Consider the following 10,170-nt stretch of genomic DNA (forward strand, 5'->3'; position numbering starts at 1 on the left):
CAAACTGAGATTTTCCTCCATCAGGTGTCATAAAGCATCCAGTGTGGTCTTTAATCTGACTGGAACACAAATGAACAGCAGACATTTGAACATAAGCTGTGTCTTTTTAGTAAGAATTAATTCCATCATATAAACTGTTTCCATCACAAATGACAAAGTCTATGAAACATTCATGAGCCCTAAATGACAGTTTCATATGAGTAGGTTCCCTGATGTTAGTAGTATTCACAGCAAAGTTACTCATGTGTGTAAATGAATACTGCATTGAGCCTTTAAACAAGATCCACAACCTGGGCAGTTGTCTGCAAGTCCCATCACTATTGCTTTGAAAGCTTTGCAACCAGCATTGCTTCCAGTCTTTTAAATACTAAAGTTCAACCGCAAAAACCCTCAGCGAAAATTTCAGCCCCCAACAGTCCAGTGTTGCTTTGATCTGGGATTTTGTTTCAACTTACTGTGATAAGAGAGGGACAGCTGTGACACGTTGTCCCAGATTTGGGTTTGTAAGAGAAATTCCTAACATTCTTCCAAGGGCCTTTACCTGCAGTCAGTGTCTGCCTCTGCTCGTCGGTTCCAACGAAAACAAGAGCCCACTGTGCATTAACAACTACCAAGGGATATCTTAAAGGTGAGATCTGTGTTTCTCTTCTCACTGATGGCCATAGCAGCTGCATATTTGAGCAACTGTTATGTGAATCTACATTTTGATCTTAAGACATTATTAAAGCTATTAATGTCACTTAAGAATGAAAGGAAACTAGTAAATAAGGTCTTCAGAGTATTAGGCTACTACATTCAATTTATCATTTATAAATAATAGCAACATAATAAAAAATATGATATAATGTGTGTAACATCCCTTCGTGTAGCAGCGGGATACAAGCTAGCCCAGAAATGACTCCTGAAATACAGACAGCACAAAAGATTTTGAACTCAGATTATTTTCATGGAAAAAAACAACCACAAACCCACATCCACAAGCTTGTAAGCATCAAGGGTTTTCTGTCTGGAAATGTCACAAGGTAATGCAAGTCTCCTGATATTCTGCTCTTCTTCACAGCACGAAACCACATCTGTTCCAGCAGCCAGGTGACCTGGGAACCCGGAGCAGTGTTTGCCCTCAAGCAAACCACACAAAAGCTCTGGCAAAAGCAGCCACATTCCACTCAAATTTCTAGGAGATGAAAAGGAGCCTACATATGCAACAGCAATCACTGTTAATGAATCCAGATACACGGATCCTACCAGTAATTTCCATCTTAGCAAAGCAGAATTTGGCTGTTGCTTGATTTTTAGTACCATAATAAATTTTTTGTCCTCTTTTAAAGGTTGGACCCCTGTGTGAAGGTCTAGAGCACTCAAAGACTTTTAAAGGTCAGGAAATCAACAGTAAATTTGGAAGTAAAGAAGAGTGCTGCTCTGAGCTGAGAGCAAGAGGTATTAAAAAAAAGTAAAAGGAGTAATAGTCAGCAGATTAAGACAGGATGCAGACAATGCATTGAGCTGCCTCGAGACCAAGCTTATCACTGGGGAAACTATTACCTGTAACTTGCAGATATATCTTATCTTTCAATCTCCACTGGGCTCTGTTACTGAGAATAATGTAACAGAAGCCAAACTGAAGGCACCGTAGAAATTAATAAAAATAAGCTTTTATCTGATGGCCATGTAGCAGGGCAAAAACATTACCTCTAGGCTGTTTGCATGACCCATACAAATGGACACTTATCTGTTAGACAGACGATTCTGCTATGACGAGGATGCTTGGGAATATCAACTGTAGACACATGCACACCTTTGTTGAGGATTTCATGATCTCGTACAAAGAGGTATCATTTATTAGGACTAGACTTCATTTTTTTAAAAGAATGGTAACTCCCAACAGGATATTCAAATGAGTATTTTACAGAGGAAAATGATAAATCTACAGAATTCAATATAAATTCTGTCCAAGGAGGTTGTGGATGCTCCATCCCTGGAGTCAATCAAAGCCAAGCTGGATGCAGTTCTGAGCAGCACTGTCTGGTGGTTGGCAAGCCTGCACATAGCAGGGGTTTGAAACTAGATGATCATTGTGGTCCTTTTCAACCCAGGCCATCCAATGATTCTATGATAAAAGCTTAATGGAGAATTTCAAAAGGAATTAAGGATGGAATGCTTTTGTGCTCCATGTGAAGCTTTCTGAATATTTTTTAAACTCAAAATACATAAAGGCATTTTAGTTTAACTCAAAATCCAACTCAAAATGAAGTTTGGCTTCATTTCCCCATGTAAAGAGATACCCTGGAAACTAGAACATTCTAGATTTAAAAGACCAAAACCTATTCCTTTATGATGAGATGATAATTTTTTTGCTTAAAGCATATCGTTGAACTCTACTTTTTAACTTGCTGTATGATTTATAGTAGTTAGCATTCATATTTCACAGATGCATTCCTCCAAGGATTCCACTTATATTTCTAAATATACAGAAGATATTTTCCCTATTCATCTGAGCAATTTCAGAACTTTTCTGAAGAGGAAATTACACCTGAAAATTTTCTCTAGTCAATTCCAATAATCACTGTGTGTTAGCCTTCAGTTATTTGTTTCACTTTAACTTCAGAGTGCCTAGATAGGGAGGCTTCTAGACGCCACTCAGAAAAGTTCCAATAGTGCAAACAGACTCCATTTTAAGAAATCCTTTTAGTGGAGATAACTTATTTCTGCAGAAAAGAAGAGCACAGCAGGATCCCAAGTGCTAATCAAAGGATAGAGTGCTAAAAAAAGCCCATTTTTTCCAAGCAAATGGTTGGAGAACTGCAGTAGTCCAGGATATACTGCAATTACTACAAGAAGAACACTCTCCTCTTTGTAAGGTTTCGGAATTCCATTTCTCCTTGATCAATATGCTCCAAAGCTATAAAGCTCAACACATATCTTTGCAGATGAATTTTTATTTTGGAAATCATTGTGCTGCCAATTTCTATGCATTATCTGGTGGTATATATCAAGTCCCCAGGAAGATTTTAACAGTGGTCATTTTTACTCTTAGGAAGAAGAAATTCCTGTGAGGCTGGAGTTACATGGTGAAATTCTGTAAGCTCCTTAAGCAAGAGAGCAAGTCTAGATGATCACAGTAGGTCTTTCTGCACTTAGTTTATTTAATTTTTGAATGCTATCCTGTATTTTAAGTTTCTCAGTCATAGTTCCCACGTGTTTCTCAATAAGGTTACAATCAGAATGATACTTAAATTAAATTCCGGCTACAATTTTGTAATTAGATGGGTAATCAGATGTAATTAGGAAAAAGTTAATAGGAATTCTTTCAGGAAAAAGCTCTGTTAAGCATCTGATATATGGGAATACATCAAGTTCCAGTGAAGTGGAGAGATTTGCTTGGCTGTGGCAGATCCACTGGAAGAAGAAAGCTATCTCTGTACAAGTCTTATCAGTATAACAGCTTTATTAGTTCTAAGAATGTCTATTTTTCATAGAACCATAGAATATCCCAAGTTGGAAAGGACCCATGAGGATCATCAAGTCCAACTCCTGCTACCACACACGACTACCCTGAAATCAGACCATATGTCTGAGAATGTTGTCCAGACACTCCTTGATCTCCAGCAGATCTGTGATGTGACCACTGCCCTACGGAGCCTGTTCCATGTTCACCACCTTCTGATGAGGGACCTTTTCCTGATATCCAACCTGATCCTCAGTTCAGGCTCAATGATGTGGCAGTACTATTTGTGTACTATCCATGCAAGAGAGCTGATAGCCCTTTAAAGACACCTAAAGATTATTCTCACAAAGCCCAGTGTGCTGTTTGATATAAAGTCACATAAACAATAAATTCCTCATCCAAAGACCTCATGGATGCAGGCTAAAATCACCTTTGCTCAAAGAACATGCATTATGACAACCTCATTTTGCAAAGCTGCAACAGGATTCATGCACAGCAACTGCCTTTGTGCTGACTCTGCACACCCTTAAATTCCCTTCAGGGCTTTCACTGCAGTCACAGTAGAGGTAGCTGTGTTGCTATAAGACAGTACTACACCACTGGTGTTTGTTTCTTTGTGACATCAAGCTGCTAGTGCTAAATTGATGTAATGGGTCATGCAAGTGTTTTCTAGCCACTTCTGTGCAGAATCAACTTCTTAATTCACAACAGAATTCAGCAGAACTTGCATTTCACCAGGATAATTTTGTATTGCAGTTGCTGGGGAACGCACATCCAATCCATTCCACTGATGCAGCTGTGGAGGTGATAATAACAGCTGGCAAGGTAATAAGAAACATCTGGAGAAGCAGAACTAACAGCATAGCTGTTTTTGCAGTGAATGAACTCTGTGCACAGAGGACCTGAGGTGGCATGACAAAGATATTTTAAAATTAGAATACAAAAATTAAACACTGAAACGTGATTGAAACTCAGTATGGTGGCTGTACTGATGCACCTAAATCTCTCTTTTTCTTAAAAATCCTCGTCTTTGTGCTCTTGAAACAAAAGAACAATTAATTTGCAGGAGCAGACTGAGGGTTTTTCTCAGGTTGTTACTGTATAAAAGATGTGAAATTTCAGAAGCCAACAGGGGGCATGAGCTTACTTTGATGACGTCTTCATCAGAGGATTTGCACTCAACTGATTCAGAGATGTCAGTCACAGCACTGTTCTCCTCAATGGAGACCACTTTGATGGGCACTGCCACAGTTTTTCCTGTGAGAATTGCGGTGTTCACAATTTCTGTATCCTGTATACAAAACAAAGCACAGCACTTTTAAGAAATGGCTAAAAGGATTTCCAAAGAGCAAGCATCAGCTCTTCAACAGGACATGTACTCAAGAGGGATGCATTAGTTCTCAGGAGCTAATGACTTAAACACATCTTTTATTAGGCACAGCCTGGTAATACACAGTAAAAGCCCTTTTATATTTTACCTGTTCAATAAACACAGTCACCTGCGTCATACACTGATAAGTAGCAAGCAAAATGACTGCAGCTCAGCTCAGTCTAAGCAGGCACACATCACAGGTAACTTCTACATTTAAGAATGTGGGGCTTTTCACAGTATTTGTCTTCTACAGTGTTTATTTGGGGTTATTATAAAACTGAGCTCGATTGTCAATATTTGGAATGGGTTGCGAGAGTACTGAAAGTAAAAATATTACTCTCAGAATTGAAGCCCATTGCAAAGACAGAGCCTTTCTGTGAACTTTGCATCTGGAACTGTTTCAAGGTGATTTAATTTCCATTGATATGGCCAATGAAGAAATATAAGGAATCCAGAAGGAGTTACAAATGCTATTAACTGCAGGGAAAATAACATGGAAATCCAAAGTTTGCACTTGGGTCTTGGCATATAAAAGCCTTTAGATGTACCATCAACTAAGCTAACTCCTCTAACTGCTGGACTGTTTCAGCATCATTGTAATCCCAAGAATCTCAAGCAGGAAGAACTTCAAAGTTTTCCCCAATTTTTTTGAAATTCCAACTCCATAAAGTGAATAAAATATTCATCAAAATTCTCAGCAGCAAACTCAACAGCAGTGCAGCTGTTGATGTCAACCGCAGGAAAATGGGGCACTGATACTACTGACAGTGGCTTTAATTCAGGTTTAGTGAGCTTGAAATCTAGGTCAGATTTTCTTTTCATCTTGCAACTTGCTATTTCTCAGGTTCTCCTACTGCTCACATAAGAAACCCCACCAAACATTAAAAAAATATATATTAAAAAAGAGATGTCGACTGTTCAAGGAAAGTCATTTATGGAAACAGAGAGACTCAACACAGTAAATTAGAGCCAGACATAAATACCATTGATGGAAAGTCTAAGGCCACTCTTAGAACCCCTTGACCTTCAAAGCTGCTCTTCTATCAGCAGACTTCCAAAGCAACAAGCATGCAATTACCTGCATAGCTTCACCAAAATCAGGTTCAACAAAATTTTTGCTGTATATTTGGCTATTGCAAGTGCTGCATGTCCTTTGAAATTAATCTTTTGCCTCCATTCTTTAGAGCCTTATTTTTTGTGACCCAGAGTGTTAAACAGTGTGAACAAAGGACTGCAGGGTGAAGGAACAGTAGGAGAGTTTGTGGAAATGACAGGACATCTTCTCAGGCTATCTCAGCTCCGCCTTGAAATGATTCTACTCAGATCCACTTTGTCTTTAGCAGCTGATATGAGTTACAAGTGGAGAAATCTAATTTAAAAGGACAGGTTCAGAAGAAGAGCAATGCCATAAGTAGAACATGCTCTTTGGCTTGGGGATCCATTCGTGTTTATATTTAATGGTAATTCATGAAGTTTTACACAAAAGTAAGAAAATCAGGCATACAAAACAAACAGAAACAAACCCCATATCACTGTTACAAAGAAGATGAAAAACAAAATGTGATTATGCAGTGAGATGAAACTTCTCTGCTACAAGCAGTAGAGTAAATTCATTATCTGGTTTTGACTTGCAACAAAGTGCTTGGGAGTCACTGGAAATAGCTTTGCCTATGCCACAAGTCGGTAATTGCTTGTTGCTTTGGTTAAAAAAACAAAACCCTCCCACAAAAAAAACAAAAAAACAAAAAAAACAACTTTGTAAGAGGAATATCATCTGTAAGATGTGAAGTGCTCCTCAGCTGAGCACCAGCAAGATTTAAATGACTGAACTAAATGATTGTGTCTGGTTTTGAGAAATTCTTCATTAACGACTGCCTCCATATACAAAAGTCTTCTAAAACCAGAAAGAATAAACTATTTTAAATGTTCATGGACAGGGCTTGAATAATAGGCTTAAGCTACAACAAGGAAGATTTGTTTGACATTAAGGCAGTCTTTATTATACAAATAATGGTGGAGAATTTCTGGAATAGATCGTCTGGGACAGAATAAAAGACATCATCTATCATGAAAGAATTCTGAAGAAAGCTCATACTACGTATCTTTCAGAAATAACATCTGTTCTTTGAGCAGGGTAGAAGAAGAAAGGGAGCAGGTGACCTCTTGTGCTTTCCTCCACCTCTCTTTGTTATGATTCTCCAATTTTCAGAACTGAGTGGTAACACAGTAACCCATATATCTTATATCCTAAATAAGCTTATTCTGCTTCATCTATTCCAAATAATATGATCCATCCTCACCAGACAAAAGAAAATGACCTATACCTTTAAAATGAAAAACCTGATAGGCAAATGTGAGTGATTTTCTGCTTTCTGCACTATTTAGTGCAGAACTGATGCATCAATTGCCAAGTAATAATCTGTCACTTCTGTTTCTCTCTTTCCAATAAGTCATTATTGGTGTATCTCAGTTCTAAGTGGGTTTGATATAAAGCCACTGCTACAAAAGTTTGAAAAACCTTTTGAAATTTCTCAAGGCCTTTCTATAGAGAAGACAGGAAATTTGACTACTAGCGCATTATCAGCAATTAGAAAACCTCAATCTTCTGTCCTTTGCTAATGGTTTCACTAAAGGAAGTCGTGCGCATATGAATGAATTTATTTTGATTAATGATTTCAGAGCTGCATCTGCACCAAAAACCTGTAAAAGGAGGTTTGTTGTGATCAAGGTTACTGAAGTTTTACATCTCTTTACATCTATGCATGATGTGCACAAAGGAAGGAAAATATACTGGAAATGTTACCCAGTACCTTCCTAAATAGTACCACTGCAATCATCAGAGAGTCTCAGCATTACAAAGAAATTGGTAGCCACCTCACCTCAGCTTGTTGTATTTAATATCCACTGATAGCAGTCACAACTCATTGCTATTACACAGATTTGGAAATATTGAAATACAATTAGTATACTATATAGCACGGTAAAAGTAATTTTCAAATCTGTCCTTTCCCTTATTTGGTCTGTAAGTGCCCTGTGCTCTTCATCTGCAATCTTTAAATAAGCAAGATCAAGGAACAGAGTCTTCATTCTTCTGCCTTTTTCTTTAGAACTAAAATAGAGTAACAAATATCCTATATCCCTCTATATGGAAGAGCCTTGTGGCACAACTTCTGCCTCCTCTATGTTTCCTTTGTATTGTTCCAATACAGCCTAAGGCTTTAATGTAACTCAGAACTGACCCAATGTCTGCATCTGCACCCACACAAGAGCTGTCAGGCAGAAAACTAAATAACATAAGGAAGGATTCATTGTCCAAGACTCCCTAAAAGCTGAATTGAAATTCATAAAAATAAAAGGAGCTTAAATAGAGAGGTCTGTCTGTCTGCTCTGTAACACTGAGCACTCTGAATGTGCACCACAGACAAGAGAGAGAATAAAAAAGATTTAATCAAGAAGCCCACAAGCTAAAACTGGTAGGTTACATCAGTCTAATTGTTTGGAACTCCTCCATGCATGACTGTGGCAAGCTACCACAGTAACAAACCCTGATTTTACATCTGTGCAAATCAGAAAATGAATTAATGTCCACCTCAAAGAAAAATGGTGAGATTGGAGGCAGGCAGGAGTCAGATTCCACATTACATTACATTACATTACATTACATTACATTACATTACAACCTGTGTTCAGTGAGAGCAGTACACAGTAATTGAGGCAAACATCACCAACCTACAGGAAGGATCAGAGCTTTCCAGCTTAGAGCCAGGTGGAATTTTGGCTAACCCTGATGTCATAACTTGAAGGTATTGTTGCTCATGCTCTGGTCTTGGTTACACCGGAGTTAATTTGATTAAAGCCCACTAGCAGTAATGTTGGTCTAAACATCTCCTTCCACAGTTGCACTCACTGTGCTGCTTCACAGAAAATTCAGCTGAATTGTTATTCAAAAACATCAGTACATTTCTAGAAAGGGAAAATGACATTCATAAAGTAAATGTGTTCCAGCCATTTGAAATCAGGGAGAGCTATGGTTGACTCTGCAGGAATCTGACTGCTTATCCCACCACTGCTGCAGTCAGGGAACTTCCACCAATGTCAGTGGGAGCAAGAACACAGAATCTGAGCAATAGTTGCTTGAATTTAGCTGAAGAGCAAACCTCGTGTTCATCCAACCTCTCAATTGTAAGAAGGCAAGCATTCAGCCATGACTAATTTAGGAACTAATTCAACATTAAATTGCGGCAGAATGTGGAAGCAAAGTGACAGCTGTTTAATTAAAGTCTAAATCCGATTAGATGGTGTTATCAAGAGAAATCCATGGGAGCCTGAGGTCATGAGAATGGTCCTGTTTGCAGGCAGAAAATTCTCTAAGTGGAATCTCATAGAATGATGTTAATCATAGCATTACGATTTCTCCTTCACAAACACAACACCTGATGAGCAACAAACCCACTTAGGCCCGAAATGGTAATTATGTTTTACTTTATAAGGAAAGTTTATTTAAAAACTTTGTAGAAAAGAGACAGTCAAGGCACTGCCCACCTTAAAATCAAGAGAGTATTTGCCTTATGGAAAAAGGACAGAAGAAGAAAGCCCTTGCATGTTGTTGACAGCACTTCAATGACTGAAGACAGTGCCTTTGCAGGAGAGCTCCAGGAACTGTCCTGTGCTTCCAACTGTTGTTCAGCCCATCACCCTTGATGAGCAGTGACACCCTGGCAAAACAGTCACAAAAGAAAATGGGGATGTGGGAAATAGAAAGTAAACTCCACACATACCAGTTGCAAACAGTATAAATATTCTATTGATGAGCAGTAAGTTATGCATTACAAGTTTCCAGGGCATCCTAGTTAGAGAGATGCACAGAACTGTTCTGCTCTGCAGACAATTGTTATGCTGATTTGTGAGTCTGGTGACATGATTTGGGTTATTAATACCACTAAGATTACAGCTGATTAACAAACTGACATTGTTAGGCAGCAGATTCTGTTTATCTACATAATTCCATGATTAAAAATAAATTACACATTGAGCTTTCTGCCAAATGGATTCTCTGACACTCACATTCACAGGCAGTATACACAGAAAAAAAGGGAAAGAAGTTGACGTTGTTTCTAAATTCTTAGCACACACTGCAGAAAAACAGGCAAGTTCTTACAGATGAAAGCTTACACCAGAATAGAGGACTTCCCTGAGGCAAACTGACCTCACGGCAGACAGCTGGGGAGGACAAATTTTGTTCGTGGGATTTTGGCTTGTTCTATTCTTTCACTTGATCCCAATGCTATCAGCCCACCACTTGTAAATCCTGTTCTGCTTTGCTCATCTTCACATAAACATGAGGACTTTTACT

The 10,170-nt window shown here is 38.5% G+C and overlaps 1 protein-coding gene across 1 annotated transcript in view; it reads right to left on the bottom strand.

Moving 5' to 3' along the window:
• The window catches only part of LOC100549845 (transmembrane protein 132C), a 30,512-nt gene extending 21,924 nt beyond the window's left edge, over window positions 1-8,588 (bottom strand). The window contains 2 exon segments of the mRNA XM_031555951.1: window positions 4,593-4,736; window positions 8,551-8,588. The gene's annotated coding sequence lies outside the window, so the exon portion shown is untranslated.
• Between the last annotated feature and the right edge of the window lie 1,582 nt (window positions 8,589-10,170).

Source organism: Meleagris gallopavo, chromosome 17 (assembly GCF_000146605.3).
Source record: "Meleagris gallopavo isolate NT-WF06-2002-E0010 breed Aviagen turkey brand Nicholas breeding stock chromosome 17, Turkey_5.1, whole genome shotgun sequence".
In the NCBI taxonomy this organism is placed as follows: domain Eukaryota; kingdom Metazoa; phylum Chordata; class Aves; order Galliformes; family Phasianidae; genus Meleagris; species Meleagris gallopavo.